Source organism: Rhineura floridana, chromosome 5 (genome assembly GCF_030035675.1).
Source record: "Rhineura floridana isolate rRhiFlo1 chromosome 5, rRhiFlo1.hap2, whole genome shotgun sequence".
NCBI lineage: Eukaryota > Metazoa > Chordata > Lepidosauria > Squamata > Rhineuridae > Rhineura > Rhineura floridana.
This window is the reverse complement of record NC_084484.1, coordinates 137,864,828-137,888,600: the sequence shown is the minus strand read 5'-3', so window position 1 is coordinate 137,888,600 and position 23,773 is coordinate 137,864,828. Positions and strand designations below refer to the sequence as shown.

The 23,773-nt window shown below is 45.1% G+C and overlaps 1 pseudogene; it reads left to right on the top strand.

The window, feature by feature from the left end:
• Positions 1-2,598: 2,598 nt before the first annotated feature.
• Positions 2,599-23,773, top strand: part of LOC133386104 (uncharacterized protein K02A2.6-like) — a 47,378-nt pseudogene continuing 26,203 nt past the window's right edge.

Genomic DNA, 23,773 nt, shown 5'->3' with positions numbered 1-23,773 from the left:
AGTGCACATGTGTGCCATCAACCAAGATGGTGGTGGAGGCATTAACCCCTTAGGGAAGCCCCACTGCCATCTTGGCTGATGGCAGGCATGTGCGTGCAGCATGCATAGCATTCACCACAGCAGGAGAGGTAGGTGGGGCATGCAGGCAGGCACCGCAGGCCTGGGGCAGGCTGGTACCCAGGGGCCCAGTCATGCCTTTTGTCGGCCCTGTGGAGGATAATTGCATGTCAAAGATTGAATTCCTTCTGTTGCTTCCAAATTTTAAATATTTCTGAAAACAGCAGTGTGGGGATGCTGACCATCTTTATTTATTTATTTATTTATTTATTTATTATCATTATTTTTACCCCGCCCTTTTTCCAAAACTGGAACTCACGGCAGCTTCCAGATAAAAGAACACATATAATTAAAAACATACAAAAGTCAAGATTAAAACAGAATCAAGCTATTTACAGTATTAAAACCACTCATACATATGGTTTGATTGTGGACAGAGGCTGGCCTAGAGGTGTAGCACTTGGAGGATAAAAGCAGATAGTAGCTGAAGGGTAATCAGAAGTGTGGTGGAGGAACTGGAAGTTCAGCCCAAAGTTACAGGTTGCAGTCATTTATGTGCTTCAGAACAGCGGACTTATAAGATCAGCCCATGCATCGGTCAAGATTAATACCAAAACCAATGGTAGTCAGTTTCAAAACTGGGGGAAGGTTGTGCTCCTTCAGCAAGGTCAAGTGGGAGGGCATCTACCAATGGCATTCTGCCTTTGATCAAGATCCCACTTATTCTTCTGAGGCCATTGTCCTAATTTTGCAAACCCATAAATCTCAGCAGGTGGCCAGACTCCCATCACTTAGGGCATGTTCACCCACCCAACTCCATCTGCATACTCTGCTATTTCCTATTTGCCAGCTTGCTCTGGGACTGTGTGGTGCTTGCATTAGCGTTTGGCTGGAGCTGCAGTGAAAGAAAGCAGAGATTCTCCTCTCTAATATAAGACATGTTTATGCGGTTGCCACATAGTGGCCAAAAAGGAAAAGTGTTTTTTTTAGAAAAGTTGGATCTGAGCATGCCTGAAGCCTGTGCTTTCAGGGTGTGGTTCCAAGATGGATTAAAAACTGAGAACTGTGTGAAAGAACCTAAGAAATAAACCCAGTTATTGTTTGTATCTTACTGGTGTACCCTACATATATTATACTGGTGACAAAGGTAAACTGGATGCATTGGTCTCCTTGGATTTCTTCACACTTTGTGAGTAGCAGTTTGATAGGAAAGTGGCTGTTTATTGACTTATGAAGGAGTTTGATGCTGATCAGGAGGACTGGGTGCAGTATACAGAGAGACTGTCCCAGTACTTCATTGCTAATGATATTAATGATGATAGCAAGAAGCGGGCTATTTTGCTGAGTGTTTGTGGAGCAAAAGCATATGGACTGATTAGGAGTTGGGTAGCTCCTGAAAAGCCCAGTGCCAAATCCTTTGAGGACTTGATTGGGATTGTCTCAAATCACCACAAGCCCAATCCATCTGAAATTGTGCAGCGATTTAAGTTCAGCAGTTTTTCTCGCTCTCCTGGGATGTCTGTGTCAGTTTATGTAGAAGAATTGTGTCGCCTGTCAAAGCATTGGGGGTTTGGAGACACCCTGAATGCCATGCTGAGGGACCAGCTGGTCTGTGACATCAATGATGAGAGGATTCAGAGGCAGATTCCAGTTTAGATTTTAGATTTTCCTCTTCTCCCAGGCATTTTAACATGTGTTTTTAAATTGTTTTAAATTTTTAAATTGTGTTTTAAATTGTTTTTAAAAGATGTGTTTTAAATTTGTATATTTGTTTTTAATGTTTTTAGTTACTGTAAACCGCCCAGAGAACTTTGGCTATGGGGCGGTATATAAATACAATAAATAATAATAATAATAATAATAATAATAATAATAATAATAATAATAATAATAATAATAATAATAATAATAATAAAAGCCCTGGAAATTGCACAAAGCATGGAGGTTGCAGCTCAGCACGCTTTAGATTTACAGGGGGTCTCTCAACGACCAAGTGATGCCTAGGCACTTACTGCCACCATGCATAAATTATCCAGTACCACATTGGCAAAAAAGTACTGTCCAGGTGAAGAGAGAAACCACTTACATGTTGCAACTCCCTGTTTTCGCTGTGGAGGGAAACATGATGGCCACCCGTGCCCCCACAGGAGTAGCGAGTGCTGGTTTTGCTTGAAACAAGGCCATCTAGTCAAAATGTGTCATAGAAAAAGGGCACAGACAAAGGGGAAGGAAGGTAGCAAGAAGCAGATACACCAGATGGCAAGTACAGGGGAGCATGATAAGGGCACAGATGAAGCGTATGCTATGTTCAACATTGTTAGAAAATACAATAAAGAAAAACCACAGCAAGTGGATGTTATTGTTAATGGGAAAAGCATAACCATGGAAGTGGACATAGGGGCTTCTGTGTCTATAATTAGTGAAGCCACTTATAACTGTTTGTGGTGAAAGAATAAGAGGTCACAGTTGAGACCACTGAAAATGATGATACGCACATATACTGGTCAAGAAGTCCCAGTGAGAGGCAGCATTAATGTAGAAATGAAATATGCAGAAGAGACCTTTCAATTGCCCTTAGTTGTGATAAAAGGAAAAGGCCCTAGTCTTATGAGGCGGGACTGGATAAGACAGCTGAACCTCAACTGGGCACAGATCAACAAAATTAGCTCACTTGGGACAGAAGCAATTCTTTCAAAACATAAAGAGCTCTTCAGACATGGGTTGGGCACTCTAAATGGGGTAAATGGTAGGATTTTTGTGGATCCAGATGCAAAACCACTTTTTTAAAGCTTCGCCCAGTACCATATGCTATGCATCACAAAGTGGAGCAAGGATTAGATTGACTACAGGCTAAGGTATTACTGAACCTGTTCAGTTCTCTGAGTGGGCTGCTCCAGTTGTCCCTGTATTGAAGCCAGATGGTACTGTAAGGATTTGTGGAGACTATAAAGTCACCGTGAACCGTGTAGCACTGCTGAATACATACTCCATTCCTAGAATTGAAGATCTATATGCCACTCTGGCTGGAGGAAAAACTTTCACAAAAAATGACTTAAGTGATGCATACCTTCAGATTCCTCTTGAGGAAAGTTCAAAACAGTATGTAACAATAAATACCCATAAAGGACTGTTTCATTACAATCGGCTCCCGTTTGGAGTTTCTGTTGCTCCTGGAATCTTTCAAAGGGCTATGGACAATTTCTTCCGGGATATGCTGCAGGTCTGTGTGTATCTTGATGACATTCTGATTATAGGAACAACAGAGGCAGCACATTTGCAGAACCTGGACAAAGTACTGTCAAAGCTGTCATTTGCAGGCATGCGTCTCAAGAAAGAAAAGTGCATTTTCAGGCCCCAGAAGTTGTGTATCTGGGACACAAAATTAATGCTGTTGGCATACATCCTGCGGAAGAGAAGGAATGTGCCATTACTGAGGCACCTGCACCAAAGTCCATTTCAGAACTGACGTCCTTTTTGCTAACCTATTATGGCAAATTCTTACCCAATTTGGCAACAGTATTGGCACCATTACATAGACTTTTACGAAAAGGGATAAGATTCCATTGGGGTCAAGAGCAGGCAAGAGCTTTTGCAGCAGCAAAGAACTTGTTGAAGTCATCCACGCTCATTCATGATGACAGTCATAAACAACTTCTCTTGTCTTGTGATGCTTCTCCATGAGTGGGAGCAGTGTTAGCCCACTGAATGCCTGACTGATCAGAGCATCCCATTAGTTATGCATCAAGATCCCTAGCCCCAGCAGAAAAGAACTACTCACAGCTAGGATGTGAAGGGTTAGCAGTGTTTTTTGCAGTAAAGAAATTCCATTCATATCTATGGCAGATGTTTTGTTATACAATCAGATCATAAGCCCCTTCAGGGTCTGCTGGGAGAGAACAAGCCAGTACCCCCAATGGCATCTGCTAGAATCCAGAGATGGGCCTTGACGTTGTCTGAGTATGACTACAAATTTGAATATAAACCAGATCAAGCCCTGAGTAATGCTGATGCCCTTAGCAGACTTCCACTACCAGATTGCCCAAACCATTCTTCTTATTGAATTTATGTCCACATCCTTGATAGATGCAGCAAAGATTAAATGAGAGACGGATCAAGATAACAATCTAGAGTGCAAAGAATCGCCACAAATGGATGGATTGAGGGGGGAATCACAGATTTACAGTCCTACTATCAGCATAGGGAGTCCTTGAGGATCCAGGATGGATGTTTATTATTGGGGTCTCGGATAGTAGTACCACCAGGGAGTCGGTCTGCTGTGCTAAAATTGTTGCGTGAAACACATCCTGGCATTGTATGGATAAAGGGATTAGGATATAGCTATGTGTGGTGGCCTAGAATAGACCAGCAGATTGAGACAGTGGTGCAACAGTGTGGGTCTTGTCTATCTAACTACCACGTTCCTCCAAAAGAACCCTTACTTCCATGGGAATGACCACAATGACCCTGGGCAAGACTTCACATTGATCATGCTAGTCCATTAATGGGAAAAATGTTCTTAATAACAGATGCACATTCCAAATGGTTTGAAGTTCACATCATGTCATCCAATACTGCTGAAGCAACTGTGGATAAATTCTGTCTGTCTTTTTCTACTTTTGGATTGCCGGAAGTAGTGGTAAGTAATAATGGGTCACAATTTACAGGTGTAATTTTCCAGTAATTTTTGGAGAAAAACCACATCATGCAGTAAGAATTGCTCCACATCACCCATCTACCAAAGGCCTAGCAGAAAGAACTGTACAGACCTTGAAAGACGGACTAAAAATATGACATGTGGCAGCTTAGAGACGAAATTAGCCAGATTCCTTTTCCAGTATCGTGTTACACCACATTCCACCACAGGAAAATCACCACCAGAACTACTAAAAGTAGGAAATTCTGTACGCACCTGGACATCCTACACTCTGATGACGCTATTAAGGTGTGTGAGAAGCAGAAAGCACAAAAATTCTACTACAACTTAAAAACAGCATCAAGAACCCTAACAGTGGGCAACCTTATTTATGCCCTTCATTTTGGGACTGGATCTCGTTGGCTGGCAGGTCATCTTGTAGCACAGGCAGGGCCCCTCTCATGGGTGGTGGAATTACCAGATGGCAGGCATATTGTAAACTGCCCAGAGAGACGGTATATAAATGCAATAAATATTCGGTGACACCAAGATCAAGTGCGTTTATACCATGGAGAAGAGTTTCCTGCAGAGGGTCCACAGACTGAAGTAGAAGAGCAAATCGATGTGGAACCATTACACTTCCCACTTGATACAACCAGAGAGAATGACAGGCCCACAATTTCTGCATCAGATCCTGTTTTAGAGGTGTTTCTTGCTGAGACACCTGCTGAGATAGAACATCCAGTGACAGTGGTGGACAAGCCAAAAACAACCACAGTTGCACTACACATTCAAAAATAATTCCTAAGCCCAGGGAGAGGCTGAATTTATAAACACAAGGGATGTTAAGACCAATTAAGACCAATGTAAGACCAATATAGCTAGATCACATGTTGATAGTATAAACTAAAGGGGGAGGAGTATAAGATATGTTCATGTGTGTCGTATCCAGGACAGGACTCAGGAACCAGACCAGTTGGTGCAAGCAAATCAGTTTTTATTAGAGTAATATCCAGACAAAAACTGTGCCTTCTCATTAAGTTGCCCTACAAAGCATATCCTGCGACATAGAAGAGAGTTGACAGAACAAGGAGCCACTACCCCCCCGTCTCTTAAGAAGGGGGCATTCGAGCGCGAATTCTCTCACTCCGCCTCAAAGTGCTCTCATCTCCACCACCCCTCTCCTCCCTCTTTTGCCTTCTCTTTAACTGTCTTCTTGTTCTTGGCGAAGGGGGAAGCACTGTCCCCTCCCCTTCTGAGGCCTCTGACTCAGGTATGGGGGAAAGAGGGGGGCCAATGCTTAAACCGTCGGGCTGCTTCTCCTGGCTTTTCTCTGAATCAGGAGGGAGTTGGATTCCCCCTTGCCCCTCCTTTCTCTCTGGCTGGTCTAAGCTCAAAGGAGGGGAAGGAGGCGTGGGAAGTTCATGGGAAGGAGCTGTGTCTGCTGGACTCTCAAGGTCTTGGCTGGCAGACAGTTCTATCTCTGGGAATTCCTCCCCCTCCTCTGCTTCTGTTTCACACAACTCTGGGTAAATGACCCCCTCCCTCTCCTCATCTTCTGAAACATCGGGGCCCCAATCCTGCATCCTGACAATGTGGTTGCCACCTAGTGGCCAAAAAGGTAAAATGTCTTTTAGAAAAGTTGGATCTGAGCATGCCTGAGGCCTGTGCTTTCAGGGTGTGGTTCCAAGATGGATTCAAAACTGAGAACTGTATGAAAGAACCTAAGAAACAAACACAGTTATTGTTATAATAATAATAATAATAAAATTTTATTTAATTAGTTGCCCATCTGTCCGCCTAAGCGGACACTCTGGGCGACGTACACAATATAAAATACAATGTAAAAGCATATACATACAGCAAGTTACAATATTAACAGCAATTCAACAACCATCCTTCAGTAATACAATATAAAATCTAACCCACCCCCGAAATCCCATAGGCCTGCCTGAACAGCCAGGTCTTTAAAGCTTGGCGAAAAGCCATCAGGGAGGAGGCGTGATGAAGGTCAAAAGGAAGCAAGTTCCAGAGGGTGGGGGCCACGATCGAAAAGGCCCTCTCTCTGGTCCGCACCAATCTAGCTGTTTTCACCGGTGGGACCGAGAGAAGGTCTTGTGAGGCTGATCTTGTTTGGTGACATATTTGGTGATACTGGAGGCGTTCCTTCAGATAGACTGGGCCGGAAACATATAGGGTTTTAAAGGTTAGTACCAACACCTTGAATTGGGCCCGGTACACAACTGGCAACCAGTGTAACTCCATCAATACTGGGGTAACATGATCTCGGTGGCGGCTCTGCTTTATTAAGCATGCTGCCGCATTCTGTACCAGTTGTAATTTCCAGACCGTCTTCAGGAGTAACCCCACGTAGAGCGCATTACAATAGTCTAATCGAGAGGAGACCAGGGCATGTGTCACTCTTGGGAGCAGGTGTAAAGGAAGGTAGGGACGCTGCCTTTGTACCAGATGAAGTTGGTACCAAGCTGCCCGGCTCACTGCAGAAACCTGAGCCTCCATAGACAGCTGGGAGTCCAAAATGACCCCTAGGCTGCGGACCTGGTCTTTCAGGGGTAATTTCACCCCATTAAGTACCAGGTCAAAATTTCCCAGCCTTCTCTTATCCCCCACTAGTAACACCTCGGTCTTGTCGGGGTTTAGCTTCAGCCTGTTTTCTCCCATCCATCCACTTACGGACTCCAGGCACTTGGACAAGGTATCCACAGCCAACTCTGGTGAGGATTTGAATGAGAGATAGAGCTGCATGTCATCCGCATATTGGTGACACTGCAGCCCAAAACTCCTGATGATGGCACCCAGCGGTTTCATATAAATGTTGAATAGCATAGGGGAGAGGATAGAACCCTGTGGCACACCACAGTTGAGGGGCCAAGGGTCTGAAACCTCATCCCCTAACGCTACTCGTTGGTATCTGCTGGAGAGATAGGAACGGAACCACTGTAAAACAGTGCCTCCTATTCCCAGTCCCTCCAGCCGACTTAACAGGATACTGTGGTCAATGGTATCGAAGGCCGCTGAGAGATCCAGGAGGATGAGGAAAGTGTGTTCTCCCCTATCCAACGCCCTCCTCATATCATCCACCAGAGCGACCAAGGCTGTTTCAGTTCCGTGCCCAGTCCTGAAGCCCGACTGGAAAGGATCTAAATAATCTGCTTCCTCCAAGTGTGTCTGTAACTGTGTAGCCACCACACGCTCAATCACCTTGCCCAAAAACGGTAAATTGGAAACTGGGCGAAAGTTGTTCAAATCTTGGGGATCCAAGGAGGACTTTTTCAGAATTGGTCTTATTATTGCCTCCTTGAGGGCTAATGGCAATGCACCCTCCTCCAAGGACTCATTTACCATTGCCTTAATCCCATTGCCCAGTTCCACTTTACAGCTCATAATGAGCCATGACGGGCAAGGGTCAAGCAAGCAAGTGGTTGGTTTAACAGTAGAGAGCACCTTGTCCACGTCATCAGAGAGAAGAGGCTGAAACCGATCCCAGCAGACCGGACTGCAACTGACCGCCTCTGGACCACTACTTGTAACCACAACGTACGGAATCTTGTCCTTCAGGTGCTCGATTTTATCGCCAAAGTGTTTTACAAATGTGTCACAGGAGGCTTTTGAATGTTCCATAGGTTCCTGAGCAACTGGACCGACCAGGCTTCGGACCACTTGGAACAACCCCCTGGGACAACACTCTGCAGACGCAATAGAGGCAGCAAAAAATTGCCTCTTTGCTGCCTTTGTTGCCCGCTGGTAGGCTGCAATCACCGCTCTGACCAGTGTCCGATCGCCTTCAGTGCGCGACTTCCGCCACCGGCGTTCTAGTTGTCTCACTTCCTGTCTCAGACCGCGCAACCGTGGTGTATACCAGGGTGCAGTCTGAGTTCTATTCAGGGGGAGAGGACGTTTCGGTGCCACCCGGTCTAATGCCCTAGTGATCTCTCTATTCCACTCCGTCACCAGGGTTTCGACCGGGCGTCCTTCAGTAAGCTCCAAATCACCCAGCGCATTCAGGAATCCTTTGGATTCCATTAGGCATCTGGGGCGGACCATCCTAATTGGTCCTTGTCCCCTGCGGAGGGTATGTGGCAGTGAGAGATCCATATTCATCAGATAGTGATCTGACCATGACACAGGGCTAGAAGAAACAGTCCCCATTTTCAGATCACTTCCCTTCTCACCCGAGACAAACACAAGGTCAATAGTATGGGCAGCTACATGGGTGGGACCCATGTTACTTAGGTGCAGTTCCCATGAAGTCATGGTTTCAATGAAATCCCGAGGGGCTCCAATGAGAGCGGCCTCAGCATGCAGGTTGAAATCCCCCAAAACCAATAGATTCGGGGTAAACAACCGCACAGCCGAGACCACTTCAAGCACCTCAGTCAGGGAGTCTACTGTGCAGCGGGGTGGGCGGTACACAAGCAGAATTCCTAAACTGCCCTTTGGTCCCAACCTCCAGTACATACAATCAACAAACTTGGTCTCGTGGAGAGGAGGTCTGGTGAAAACCAAGGACTCTCGATAAATAACTGCCACCCCCCCTCCCCGCCTACCAATCCTCGGCTGCTGTGCATAACGGAAACCCGCTGGGCACATGGCCTCAAGTGTGGGAGCTGAGGCCTCATCCAGCCAGGTTTCCGTAATGCATACCAGGTCTGCATCCTCATCCAGGATAAGATCGTGGATGAGGGATGTTTTCTGAACTACAGACCTGGCATTACATAACAGCAGTCGAAGGTTGGATGGAGTCTTACATCCCCCAGCTATCTTCTGGTTTTGGGCAGGCCCGGAATAAGGGATGGGTATAATACATCTATCCCTTGTTCCCCTAAATTGGTGTGGCCACTTACGCCCTTCCAGGATCTGCCGCCAAGTCTGCCATTTGCATCTTACTGGTATAGCCTACATATATTATACTTACTCTCTTCATTGCAGGGATGAACGCTAACTAATCTTCCTTTGGTTTGTTTTTAGCTAGCAATTTGACCAACTTGGCCTCTCATCATGGAAGCTGAAGCTAAATGCTAAAGCTAAAGCTGAAGCTAAATGCAAAAAAATACATTTATTTATTATTTGATTTCTATCCCGCCCTTCCTCCCAGCAGTTTTGCAAACTGTTGTTCTCTTTGCTGAATTACAATACTGTGTAGAGCCCTCAGTGTGTGTGTGTGGCGGTGGCACAAGGCAGTGCTTAGATATAACTTGATGAGTGTACCTTTCAGAGTATGAACAGGTTTTCCTAACAGCCAGGACTATGTGAAATGTAGCTAGACTTTATTTGCAAATTGATTAGAGCTCTCACTTGGCCTCTCCAGATCTAAGAAGCCACAATTAAACTAATAAAGTAATTGGATTCTATTTTTTCTCCTCACAGTGCTTTTCAAGCCTAGTACACAGAGAAACCTTTGAAACTATATAGACAAGAGAGTAATAATATTTTCTTATTAAGTTGCTGCTGTTGATGTGGAACAACAGGCAGACAGCAATAAAAAAAAATCCCCAGCTCTGTAAGAGAAATGCAATTATGGTAGGATTCCCCCACCCACCAAAAAACATGTTTTAAAAATAAATCTTTTTATCTGAGTACAATCTGGGGGGAAAGCCAGCTCTGTGTGCAACACACACACACCTCTAGAAGGGTTGCAGCTTAATAGTGAAGCACATGCGGAAGGTCCCAGATTCAATCCCCAGCATTGCTAGGTAGGGCTGGGAAACGTCCCTATCAGAAATCCTGGTGAGGCACTGCCAGTTAGTGTAGGTAATATTGAGGTAGATAGACCAATGGTCTGACTCAGTGGTGTAGTTCATGGTAGGCCTAACTATGGCTTAACAGGATGGCATGAATGTGCTGGCTTCTGGAAAGGAGTTTGCATCTGCTTTGCTTCTCCCAGGTCCTTTTGGCTCTATGCCACGTGGCAACAAAGCCATGGTTTGATTTAGCATGTAACCTGAACCTGGGGTTGTGGTTAAGCTCTCTCCTCCTTAGCTGCTTATTGTGATTAAACAGGAGTGAGCTTAACAACAGCCCTGGGTTCAGATGGCACACTAAGTCAAGCTCTGGCAGAGCTAAAATGACTGGGGAAGAGCAATATGACTGTAATCTCTTCCCCAATAAGCAGCACTTTCATGCATGGTGTGGCTTAGAGCTATGTGCAAACATGGCCAGTATAAGGCAGTTTCCTATGTTCACATATGATAGACAGGGACTGACAAGACAGTGAAAGGCTTAAAAATAGTGTTGCTGAAGAAGGTGGAAGCTGAAACATCTATCGAAATAATGTTAAGCCTGCCTCTGGCTTTTCAGTAGCTTATTTACATATCAATTTTTGTGATTGCATTGCACTAAGTTCTAGAGACTACTTGGAAGCAGCACTATTTATCTATCTTTCAGACCATATATATATAAAAAATTTCCAAACATGTTCATATAAATACTGTATGCAGAAGATTGACTGCACTTAGATTGGTGATTAATAGGTCTGCTGTAAGTCATCTATGACATCTCTTTTGCAGGGAGAAAGCAATTAGAAACACATTTGTGCTATCCCAGACAGACTTCTGATGCTGCACAGCAGAAAATTGAAATCTTGGAATGCATATTTGCAAGGAGCTAAATTAAATGTACAGATTCAACTTCATTGCTATAGCATGCCCTGTTGTCATTAATAGAATACCATCAAAGCTGTGAGCTTGAAAATATAGTTTATGTTTTCTCTCAATCATTTTGTGACATCCCTAACATATTTCATAGGAGTAAGGCATGTCTTAGCAAAATGGTGGTGGTGGTGGTGAACTCACCGCCACACATTCATACACAATCCTGCTATATTAAGTAGACCCTCACTTTTGCAAATGTTTCTATGTAGCATCACTTTTCAACTGATTACAACAGGATTAATTATAGGATTGTTGGGGTAAGACCAAGGCAACTAGTAAAAACTCATTAATTCCCAAATGCCATCATTTATTTTGAAAGAAGGCCCTCATTTATTTTCTGAGAGGCTCTGGTGGGAAGGCAATCCTAACTTAGTGGCACCACAACTGAGAAGAGGGCCCTGTTCTATGCCCTTGCTGACATAATTTCATGAGACCATGGTTGTTAGTAAGAAAGCAGATCAAGAAATCTGGAAGAATGAATAGTACTATTTCCTTTTTTTAGTCTCTAGACACAAATTATATGCCAGGGCACTGACCCATCACAATTTCCAAACCACTTCTGAAGAATTAGCTGGATTTGGGTTGAAGCCAGCTACTCAGTTACCTTCAAAACTGATTGGAAACATCCTGGGTGCCCAGCGTACAGTAACATTTTCTTCAGCATTGCTGTGCTGAGGACTCCAGATGCAAAACAATGTTTATCTCCATACAGAATTCCTGCAGCTTAAAACAGCTCTGTAGGAACACAGAATGCCTGCTGAGTACGTGTGCTGTTCAAAACAAATCCCCTATTTCAGGAGACTCCTGCGCATGGGGTAAATGTTTCATAAAAAGTGCTGTCAGGGAAGAACAATAAATCATTTCAAAAGAGACTCTACCCTGGGACTTATTAAATTAAATTCAAGCAAGATAAGAAACGTATCATGCGTTTTCAGATTTATAGACCTTCACTCCTAGTAAAGTAGAACCAGCCTTGGATTCAGAAAAGGCAGACAAATTATTTTTTATTTTGTGCGTAACTAACAGAAGAGTTTCCTAAAATGTAATTGCCAGCCAAATTCCATGTGCATAGCCTGGAACTTTCGAAGTGTAGACTTAGCCCTACTGACCATGTGGGAACCAAATGTGGAAATCTACAAGTCCCACAATGTGGTTTCAAACTTACAGAAATAATGACTAAGATCAGATGTTTTGCATGGTGGGCAGTTGCATGCAACTGGCTCCCCAGATCACAGAATGCTTATTCAGGTACAATGGACAGATAGCTAATTCTCCACTAGATAAAGAGGAGTCTAAAGCACCTAAGAACTGAAAGTGGAGCCACAGAATATATTACATAGCTTGTTTTATCTAGTGCTGTGTTAAACCTGTCCTTTAATTTCTCAAAAGATTTCCTCCTCTGCAAAACAGGCTTCATTCATAGCGTGCTTTAGAATTTACGTAGAATTTCTATCATTTCAGTGGATGTGGGGTTGAGCTTACCTTATCATTTGGGGATGGCCAAGGGTGGAAACCCCCCCCTTTTGGATAAAACATTTATCCAGCACTTAGCAATTTCCCCTGCTGCCTTCACTTCCTGTTCTGAAAAAGTCCCATGGGAGAAGAGAAGCCTTCCCTTGGGCTTTAACTGAAGAATAGGAAGCCGGGAAGACTGGCTACTCAGTGCCTGATACTTACGATTTTGTTTGTAAGGAAAGCTCTTCCTTTCACCTTTAAAAACATTATTTCACCATTTTACTTCTTTAAAAGTAAAAAGACTTCACTTTTTTTAAAAAAAAACCCCACACAACCCTGAACAGCTGTCAAACTCATGGTAGGCAGTCTTTCCACATTCCTGCTCTTACACAGAAAGCCAATGGGGACTTGGGGTTTTTCATAAGCAGACACCTAGAAACACTGCAGAATGCAGACCAGAGGAGGCTTGATTTGTGGGACACTCACAAAAATCCATGGCGACCTTGAAAGTAAAGTATGAGCAACAAAAAGTCTGCACCCCTACCCAAGAGAATTTCACTGACATTTTCTCTCTTTGATAATTTTTGAATGCAATCTTTTACTCATTCATTGATGGAGAATATTTTTCAAGGACGGAAATGGAAGAAACATTCAACACAGCATTAGTTTTATCACTTATTTTCTGGAAGAACATGGCAGCGGCCCATCTATATTAACTAAATGATAAAATTGAGTGCCTATTCTATACTGCTGCACTAAAGCAGATAAATCTGAATAGCACAATACTGTTGATTATAGTCCTATTAATGCACTACAGCTGTAGTAACATTAATATGCCTTTGGATATATTTATATCTATACATCTATAGTTTCATTTCATTTTTCATTTTGTTTCCTTTTAAGAAAGCTTCCATATATAGAACTGCCTCACCCCTTTTATCCCTGCCTGGCAACTATGTACTTCAGATGGGGCACTGATGAGAGTGCCACATGCCCCAGAGGTACCGTTAGGTTGTACTAGAACATGGGCTTTTAAGTGTCACAGCTCCCTGGAATCAGTTACTGTGAGGCGTCCTTCCCTGGCTCTCCCTGTCAGGTTCCTACCTGTACGTGGTTACTGCCTCTCTCGAGGCACCACCAGGGACTCCACCAGTCCGGACTGTCCTCTTTTATTGTTTACCTATCCGCTCTAGCACAGATCTCAACAGATCCCCCTGCTAGGCAACCACCAGTAACGTCCCAATACTAGTATTCCCAGAGACTCTGAATACTGGTATTGTTATTCTCTTCACCGCTGCCACCATTTGTTACAGTTCCCCTTCAGCCTTGGTCATTACCTTACCCTCCCTTCTGGTCTGTGAAACCCCAGCCAAGGATCAGGCCTTTGGTAAACCAAATTAAGTATTTATTACAGATAACAAAGCTAACAAGATTAACAAGATTTCTTCTTAAGGCACATAAGCATATGGTTTTACTCAATACTAATCTGAACTCTACCTCCCTCCCGGCAAACAACTCTCTAAACCCCACCAAGCAATCCACTCTTTCTCTTCTCCCCCCCAGATTCCACTCTCACTCTTCCTTTTATACATTCAGCCATTTTAAACACTCAGCCAATCATCTCGCATTCTACCGCCCATTCACTCCCCCTCTTTCACTCCACTTACCATGTATCTTCTAAAACAACAACACTTACCATATATACATTAATATAGGAACATCACATTTCCCCCCCCCTTAAACAACAGCAGAGTATTATTCCTGTTCCAGGATTTATACGTCGCGTTAACAAATAAAAGTCTCTATGGGGAAAATGTCTTTCTTTGTTCCTCTGTCTGGTCACGTCACTGCAGTCCCAGCCACTTGCCTGGAAAGTCCATCGGCCAGTACATTGTCCTTGCCTTTTATGAACTGGAAGTCCACTTGATAGTCCTGTAGGGCCCAGGACCACCTCTGCAGCATAGTGTTATGGTTTTTCATAGTCTGCAACCATAACAAGGCCCGATGATCCGTAGTCACTGTGAATCTTCGTCCCCACACGTATGGGCGCAACTTGTTCAGTCCCCACACGACCGCTAGGCACTCCTTCTGGACCGACGAATAGTTTTTCTCCCTCGGCGTCAGCTTGCGACTCAGGTACGCCACTGGATGTCTGGTGCCTTCTCTCTCCTGTAGCAAGACGACTCCCAGCTCCAGGTCCAACGCATCTGTAGCCACGATGAATGGTTTCTCATAGTCTGGTGCTATTAATATGGGTCCTTGGCACAAGGCTTGCTTCAGTAGATCAAAAGCCTTCTGACATTCATCTGTCCATACCACACGCTCAGAACACTTCTTCTTTGTTAATTCATGCAAGGGGGTTGCTATTTCCCCAAAATTTCTCACAAACTTCCTATAAAATCCAGCCACACCCAGAAATGCCCTTACTTGTTTTTTGGTTAAGGGGATCGGCCACGCTTGTATTGCCTCCACCTTGCTCCATAAGGGGGTGATTTTCCCACTCCCCACCTTATGTCCTAAATAGATTACTTCCTTTAGTCCAAACTAGCATTTCTTAGCTTTTATTGTGAGGCCTGCTTTTCTTAAGGCCTCCAATACTGTTGTCAAGTGTTGGACATGCTCAGGCACCGACTTGCTAAAATTGGCCACGTCATCGATATAGGCCACTGCAAAATCTGACATGCCTCGCAACACAGTATTGATTAGCCTCTGAAATGAACTTGGTGAGTTCCTTAGTCCCATGGGTAAGGTCACAAACTCATATAACCCATCTGGTGTACTGAAGGCAGTTTTGGCTCTGGAGTGCTCGTCTAGTTCCATTTGCCAAAATCCTTTACAGAGATCTAGTGTAGAGATAATGGTTGCTGCCCCCAATAACTCTAACATAGCGTCTACCCTAGGCATAGGATACGCATCTGGGACAGTAATTTTATTGATTAGCCGATAATCAATGCAAAACCTTGTCGTTCCATCTTTTTTCGGAACCAGGACAATACTTGAGGCCCAGGGACTGATGGATTCCCTGATCACTCCTAATTCCAGCATATCTTCCACCTCCTTTTTGATCTCATTCAAAACTTTCCCATTCACACGGTACAGAACAGATCTGATTGGGGCATGATCTCCAGTATCAATGGAATGTATAACTATACTGGTTCGGCCAGGTTTGTTGCTAAAGAGATTCCTATAGGTTTTCAAAACTCTCAGAATCTTCTCTTTTACTTCCTCCTTCACCTCCTCTGACCATTCCACTTGATCTACCCCTCCTTTGTCTTTGCTTTCCTGTACCAAATCTGGAAGTTCAGGCCCACTTCCCTCAGGGAATAAGGTAACTTGCAACACCTGTGCATCCCTGGTATGGTAAGGCTTTAACATATTTACATGAACCACTTTGCTTTTGTTTAATTGGTCTGTGGTAATTACATATGTCACTGTGTCAAGCCTTTCTCTGATGGTATATGGTCCTTCCCAGTTAGCCTGTAATTTGTCATGTTTCCTGGGTATGAACGCCATAACCATATCTCCCACATCATACACACGTTCTCTGGCTGTTCTGTCATACCAGTAACTTTGCTTCTCCTGTGCATGACTCAAATTCTCTTTCACTACTTCCATCATTGATGTTAATTTATTGCGGAATTCCAATACAAAATCTACTACAGAAGTTTTGTACTCTCCCAGAGTTCCTTCCCATGAATTTTTTAGCAGTTCCAAAGGTCCCCTCACTTTTCTAGTAAACATTAGTTCAAAGGGTGAGAAGCCTGTTGACTCCTGAGGGACTTCTCTGTATGCAAATAAGAAGCATCCCAAACATTCATCCCAGTCTTGTGGGTGATCTTGAACATAGCTTCTTATCATGCCCTTCAAAACTCCATTGAATCTCTCAGTTAGCCCATTAGTGGCGGGATGGTAAGTAGTGGTCTTTAGATGTTTTAGACCACAACATTTCCACATACATTGCATCACTTCTCCCATGAATACACTGCCTTGATCCGTCAGCACTTCATGAGGGAAATCCAGCCTCATAAAGATTTTTAATAAAGCCTCTGCCACTACAGGGGCTTCCACGGATCTTAGTGCTTCTGCGTCTGGGTACCTGGTGGCAAAATCCACCACCACCACTAGATATTTCTTGCCATGCCTTGTGGGTTTGGAAAAAGGGCCCACCAAATCTATACCCACTCTATAAAAGGGTTGTCCAATTATAGGAAGGGGCTTTAAGGGTGCCTTGGTCTTTACTCCACTCTTTCCCACCTTTTGGCATATTCCACAAGATAGGCAATGTTGTTTTACATCCTTGGAGATATTTGGCCAATAATAATGTGCAGCCAATCTCACACACAACTTGATTCCTCAGTTTGTCAGTGAAAGGAATCTGTTGGGTCAGAGCTTGTTGCTTTATCTGCTTCAAACTTATATCTTTTTGCAGCTCTTCCCTGAATTGATCTGCTTCTTCCCCAGAGACCACTTGACACAGTTTGTCTTCTTCAGCAGGCCTGCTAGTGGTTGCTATGGTGACCTGAGGCTGGTTAACAGATTCCACCCTGTTTGTTTCAGCTCCCCTTAATATAGCTTCTTTTTCTCTGCCAATTTGCTGTCTGGTCACTACATAGATCTTTCCTTGGGCGCCCATTACATCCCTTCCCAGTATTACTGGTTCTTGTTGCTGGGCATTAATGCCTACTTTATATCGGCCCTCTCGGCCTCTCCAAATCATATCCACCAGGGCCACAGGCAAACTTTCTGGTTGACCCCTCACTCCTTGGATAGTCACAGTCTCCTGAGGTAATATTACCTCAGATTTTATTAAATCTGGCCTCAGTAATGTCTAGGGTTGCCAGGTCGGAACCATCCAAAAACCTGAGAAAATGGGGGCGGGCCCTAGTGATGTCAGGGGGCGGGCCCTAGTGACATCAGGGGGCAGGCCCTAGTGACATCACAGGGTGGGCCCTAGTGACATCAGGGGGCGGGCCCTAGTGACATGACAGGGCGGGCCCTAGTGATATCATTAAACATGATACATTGTATCAACCACAGTTGCTTGGAGCATACCATTCAAAAAAATTCTCTGGAGATTAAAATAGAAATCTTACCTAAAATAGGGTGTTCCTAGGTCCATCTGAAGTGACAAGGTCATTCTTTCTCACAAGCTTAGGGTGATGCAAAATGGAAATGGACTGCCTTCAAGTTGATCCCAGATAGGGTCTTCATGGTAAGCAGTACTCAGACAGAGGTGGTTTACTATTGCCTTCCTCTGAGTCTGGGAGGCAGTGACTGGCCCAAGGTCACCCAGTGAGCTTCATGGCTGTGTGGGGATTCGAACCCTGGTCTTCCAGGTCACAGTTCAACGCCATTAGTGAACATTTAATCTAGCTTACTTGCTTCTGGCAAGAAAGGTTTACGTGCCCTCAGGCCAGGCCATTATTGGAAGAAAGGAGCTTAGTGTTGCAGAGACATTAGATGGGAGCACAGATAGATGCCCCTGAAGGCAGCAACTGTAAGCATGCTTATTAAGGAACTAAGCCCCATAGAACTCAATAGGACTTACTTCTGAGTAGATATGGTTGCAGCCATGTTAAGGACAAGGGAGGGCATTCTAGGCAAAACAGACAAATAATTGGGTGTCAGAACAAATTAAACCAGAACTATCACTAGAAGCTAAAATGATGAAACTGAGGTTATCATACTTTGGACACATCATGAGAAGACATGATTCACTAGAAAAGACAATAATGCTGTGAAAAACAGAAGGGAATAGAAAAAGAGGAAGGCCAAACAAGAGATGGATTGATTCCATACAGGAAGCCACACACCTGAACTTACAAGATGTGAACAGGGTGGTTCATGACAGATGCTCTTGGAGGTCACTGATTCATAGGGTCGCTATAAGTTATAATCGACTTGAAGGCACATAACAACAACAAACCTCCCTGATAGACTGTGGGAATGCTGTGGACACAATATATTTCAACTTTAGGAAAGCTTTTGACAAAATGCCACATGATATTCTGATTAGCAAGCTAGCTGAATGTGGACTGGATGGAACAGCTATTGGGTGGATCCACAGTTGGCTACACAATCATATTCAGAGTGCTAATCAATGGTTTCTTCTCAACCTGGGGGGGGTAACTAGCGGGCTACTATAGGGCTTGGTCTTGGACCCAGTGCTCTTCAACATTTTTATTAATGACTTGGATGAGGAGGGGCAGGGAATGCTTATCAAACTTGTAGATGATGCAAAATTGGGAGGAATACCTAATTCCCTGGAAGACAGAAACAAAATTCAAAGGGATCTTAATGGGCTGGAGCATTGGGCTAAAAACAGCAGAATGAAATTTAACAGGGATAAGTGTAAAGTTCTACACCTAGGAAAAAGAAACCAAATGCAGTTATTAAGATGGGGGATACTTGGCTCAGCAATACTACATGCAAGAAGGATCTTGGGATTGTTGTTGATCACAAACTGAATATGAGCCAACAGTGTGATGTGGCTGCAAAAAAGGCAAATGCTATTTGAAGCTGCATTAACATTTGGAGGCAATATGCCTCTGAAGGCCAGTTGCGCTTATTTATTTTATTTATCTATTAAACTGATATCCCGCCCTTCCTCCCAGAAGGGTCCTGCTTGCAGGCTTCCTATTACGGTTGGGGTGAGGAACTAGATGTTCTTATGTCCTTAAGGGAACCTGAAAACTACTGAAAGGTACCAGGAGAACAGATGGGCCCAACTCTTGCTGTGCAGCTCCCAGCACAGGCGGATGAAGCAGGGTGGCCAAGGCAAACTAAGACTCCGAGCCCTGGCCTGAGGCAGGATTGGACCAGATGCGAGGATCCGCTTCATTTACCCAGGTATGTTGGATGCAGACCCATGGGTGCTCTCTAGCCCAGTGCTGTCTGCACTGGCAGCGGCTCTCAGGGCTTCAGGCAGGGGTGTCTCTCAGCCCTACCTGGAGATGCCGCTGAGGACTGAACCTGGGCCCTTCTGCATGCGCAACAGTTTCCCTAAAAATAAAGTAAGATTCTAGTCCTTATGGTTCTGAATGAAGGGTGATTTAAACAGGGAGCTGCTTTATACTGAGTTAGGCCATTGGTCCATCTGGTTCAGCATCAGCACTGTCTACAGCGACTGGCAGCGACTGTCCATGTTCTCTACCTCTGAGTTACGGCCATCTTCCCTTGATTTAAAAGGGGGGCACGGGCTCTGGCCTGCAGGTCCCCCAATATCACCTGCTCCACAGGCTCTTCTCAGGCGGGAGGGTGTTCAGCACTGGGCAGTCTCTGCTTGAGGAGAATTTTGAAAGTGCACATTGGGCAGGCTGGCAGCTGACCCAAGGCATCTTCTCCTCAGGCCACTGACCCACAGACAAAGCCAGCTGGGGCCTCAGGTTGATTTGGCTGCTGGTGGTCAATGGCTCTTGACAGACAAAAAGAGGCTTCCTACTCTGCTGCGGGGGGCTTTGCACGCACACTGAGAGGTTTAACTTCCAGAGTCTTGAGTGGAGGCAACTCAATGCTGAAAAAAGACTAGAAACTTGTTAGCAGAGTTAGGTTTGGGATCAAGAGCAGACCCAGCACTGATGTGTGTGTGTGTATATGTGTGTGTGTGTGTGTGTGTGAGAGAGAGAGAGAGAGAGAGAGAGAGACTTTCCCTGTGAAGTAGCAGACTTTTACACTGCAGCAATAACTGAGGATTCAGACTTAGTAAAATAAGGAACAGCTTGCTTCATTGAAGGAAATACACAATAGATAGGAAAGGGATTCTAGTTCTAGTAAACTACCTGCATTGGAGGTTCATGGACCTGACATGGCCTTTGCCCTCATGCTGCAGGTGAGAGAGACAAAGCAAAGACATCTCTTCTCTTCAAGAGACAGAGAAGAAGCAGGAAGGAGAGAGCTGGAAGGTGTGGTCAGCATTCCTAAGAGGTATCAGTTTTCAGGAAGGAAGATGAGCATATGACCAAAGGAAAGGCACAGCCTAGCAACCTGGAGGTCTCCTCTCTGTCTCCCTCCAGACGTGGAAACACCCAAATCGAGTTGCATTTCCACAATTCCAACACAAGTGATGCTTAAAATGGAAACTGATTTATCAGGGACAGGGATTAGGAAACAGACATTGTTCCTGGGGAACCTGGCCTGGTTTTCCCTGCCTTCCATCTGCAAGATTCTTTCTTTATTTTAAGACCCACTCTGCACCTACCTGTTCCCGGGGCTGCCAGCTTTCTTTGGGTGGCAGCCAGAAATTCAAGACGTAGAACTTTCATTGTCACAGAGATGAGGGGACGGGCCTGTTCACCTGCTGAAGTTCCATACACACACAAACCCAGCTGGAAAAATCACATGGCAACCTCATCCTGCTATACATTTTGCTTATTTAAACATTTGGTTTTCAACAATCCAAGGAGCAGTGGCAGACATGGAACCACCAGCTTTCCACAATCAGAAAAGGAAGAGTGGGGGCCCAGGGTGTGAGTGTGTGTGTGTGTGTGATGGAATTTCCTCCCCCAACGTGTGGTGATGGCCAGAGACTGCTGAGCCCCATCTCTCAGGACTCTCTCTCTCTCTCTCTCTCTCTGGCCTCTCTCTCTCTCTGGCCTCTCAGGCCTCTCTCTCTCTCTCTCTCTCTCTGGCCTCTCTCTCTGGCCTCTCAAGCCTCTCTCTCTCTCTCAGGCCTCTCTCTCTCTCTCTCTCAGGCCTCTCAGGCCTCTCTCTCTCTCTCTGGCCTCTCAAGCCTCTCTCTCTCTCTTTCTCTCTCTCTCTCAGGCCTCTCCCTATCTCTCAGGCCTCTCTCTCTCTCTCTCTCTCTCTCTCTCTCTCTCAGGCCTCTCAGGCCTCTCTCTCTCTCTCTCTGGCCTCTTTCTCTGGCCTCTCAGGCCTCTCTTCTCTCAGGCCTCTCTTCTCTCAGGTCTCTCTCTCTCTCTCAGGCCTCTCTCTCTCAGGCCTCTCTCTCTCTCTCTCTCTCTCTCAGGCCTCTCTCTCTCTCAGGCCTCTCTCTCTCTCAGGCCTCTCTCTCTCTCAGGCCTCTCACTCTCTCTCTCAGGCCTCTCTCTCTCTCAGGCCTCTCTGTCTCTCTCTCTCTCTGCAATCAGCCGCAGTCCAACCTGCTCCAGCTCCTGCCACCCAGCAGCCTTCTGCTTCCAAACGAGATTCCAAACTGCTCTATCGGCCGTGATGCAAACCGCAGCCAGAAACGCCCATCGCGGCCGCTCCTCCCACCCAGCAGCCATGCGTGTCAATCACGCATGCGTGCCTGAGGGGGAGGTCCAAAAGCCGGAGATCAGCCTCTTCACACCAAATATGGCCGGAGGCCGGAGACGGCCCACTTTTCCCGGAGACTCCGGCAGAAAACCGGAGACCTGGCAACCCTAGTAATGTCTGAGCGGCACCAGTATCAAGCTATGCCCAATAATTTGCCCCTTGTACACTCACTTCCTCTCTCAGACTTGAATCAAGGTCTGTTACTTCTGTCCAGTTTATCTGGCAGAACTGAACCTTTTTCGCTGTTTCTAAAGCCTTGGGCTCTGTTTTCACTGCCCTTGTCTGAGCAGGATTACTAATGGGGTTGGCAACCTCACATTGAAAACATAGGTGCCCCGGTCTACCACATTTGTAGCATAATTTCTCCTCACTTTTAGGGTACACAGATCCACTCTGGGGTGTCCTGTGCCCTTCAGATTTTACTGGAGGACTCACTCTCTGTGGTACCACATCCCTTCTGCCAGCGTTATATGGTCTGGGTTTAAACTCTCTTGATGTTTTCCCCACCCAGCCAGTTCGGTTGGAGGCGAAGTGATCCGCCATCTCTGCGGCCTCCTGCACCGATGTAGGGGAACGGTCCTTGACAAGGAGCCTTATTTCTGGTGGTAACTGATGGTATAATTGATCCAGTATCATGAGGTTTTTCACCTCCTCCATAGACTGAGCTTTTGCACTTGTCAGCCATTTCCCAAATATGTCCATCAGTTTTGCCCCCAGCTCCACGAAAGACCTCCCTGTCTGTATCTGGCAGTTTCTGAAAAGCTTTCTAAAATAATCAGGCCCCAGTCTGAATCTTTTAAACACTGCTTCTTTGAATTCAGCATAGGTGACGGGCCTGTCTGAGGGGAAATATTGGTATACCTCAGCCAATTCCCCTTTAATCAGGTTTGATAAATACTGCATGTATTTATCTTCAGGTAGCCCCCACAACTGAGCTGCTTTTTCAAAGGTGCTGAGGTAAATTTGAGGATCTTGACCAGGCTCATAGACAGCAAAGTCCTTTGGAGTAATTTTTATTTTTGCTCCATCTCTGTCCTTCCTTGTCTCATCAGAATGAAACTTCTCTCTTTCAAATTTTAACTGTTCTGCCTGTAATTCCGCATCCACTCTCATTCTCTCAAATTCCAACTCCCTCTGTTTTTCCTTCTCTGCACCTTCCATCCTCAATCTCTCAGCTTCCAACTCCCTCTGCTTGTCTTTCCCATCAGCTTCCATCCTCAATCTCTCAGCTTCCAACTCCCTCTGCTTGTCTTTTTCCTCAGCCTCCCATCTTAACTTCTCTCTCAAGTACTCTATATAAGCGGGATTGCTTAAATATCCTTCTGGGGTCTCTTCCCTGACAGGTTGTTTTTGCTGGACAGTAGCAAATCCTATAAGTGCTACTCTCAATTCATCTACCCCTTTACCCTCGTGAGGTAAATTGAATGTTATGCACTTCTCCACCAGCTCCTCTCTTTTCATTTTTATATATTCAGCCATGGTGTTTGAGTTCACTCACTCTTTGCCACACACTCTTTGCCAGTCACTCTCACAAGAAATCTTGTTTTGTTATTTCTGTTTGCCACACCACTGTATCTGGATTCTCTGTTGTTCGTATCCCACCACTACCACCACATGTGAGGCGTCCTTCCCTGGCTCTCCCTGTCAGGTTCCTACCTGCTCGTGGTTACTGCCTGTCTCTAGGCACCACCAGGGACTCCAC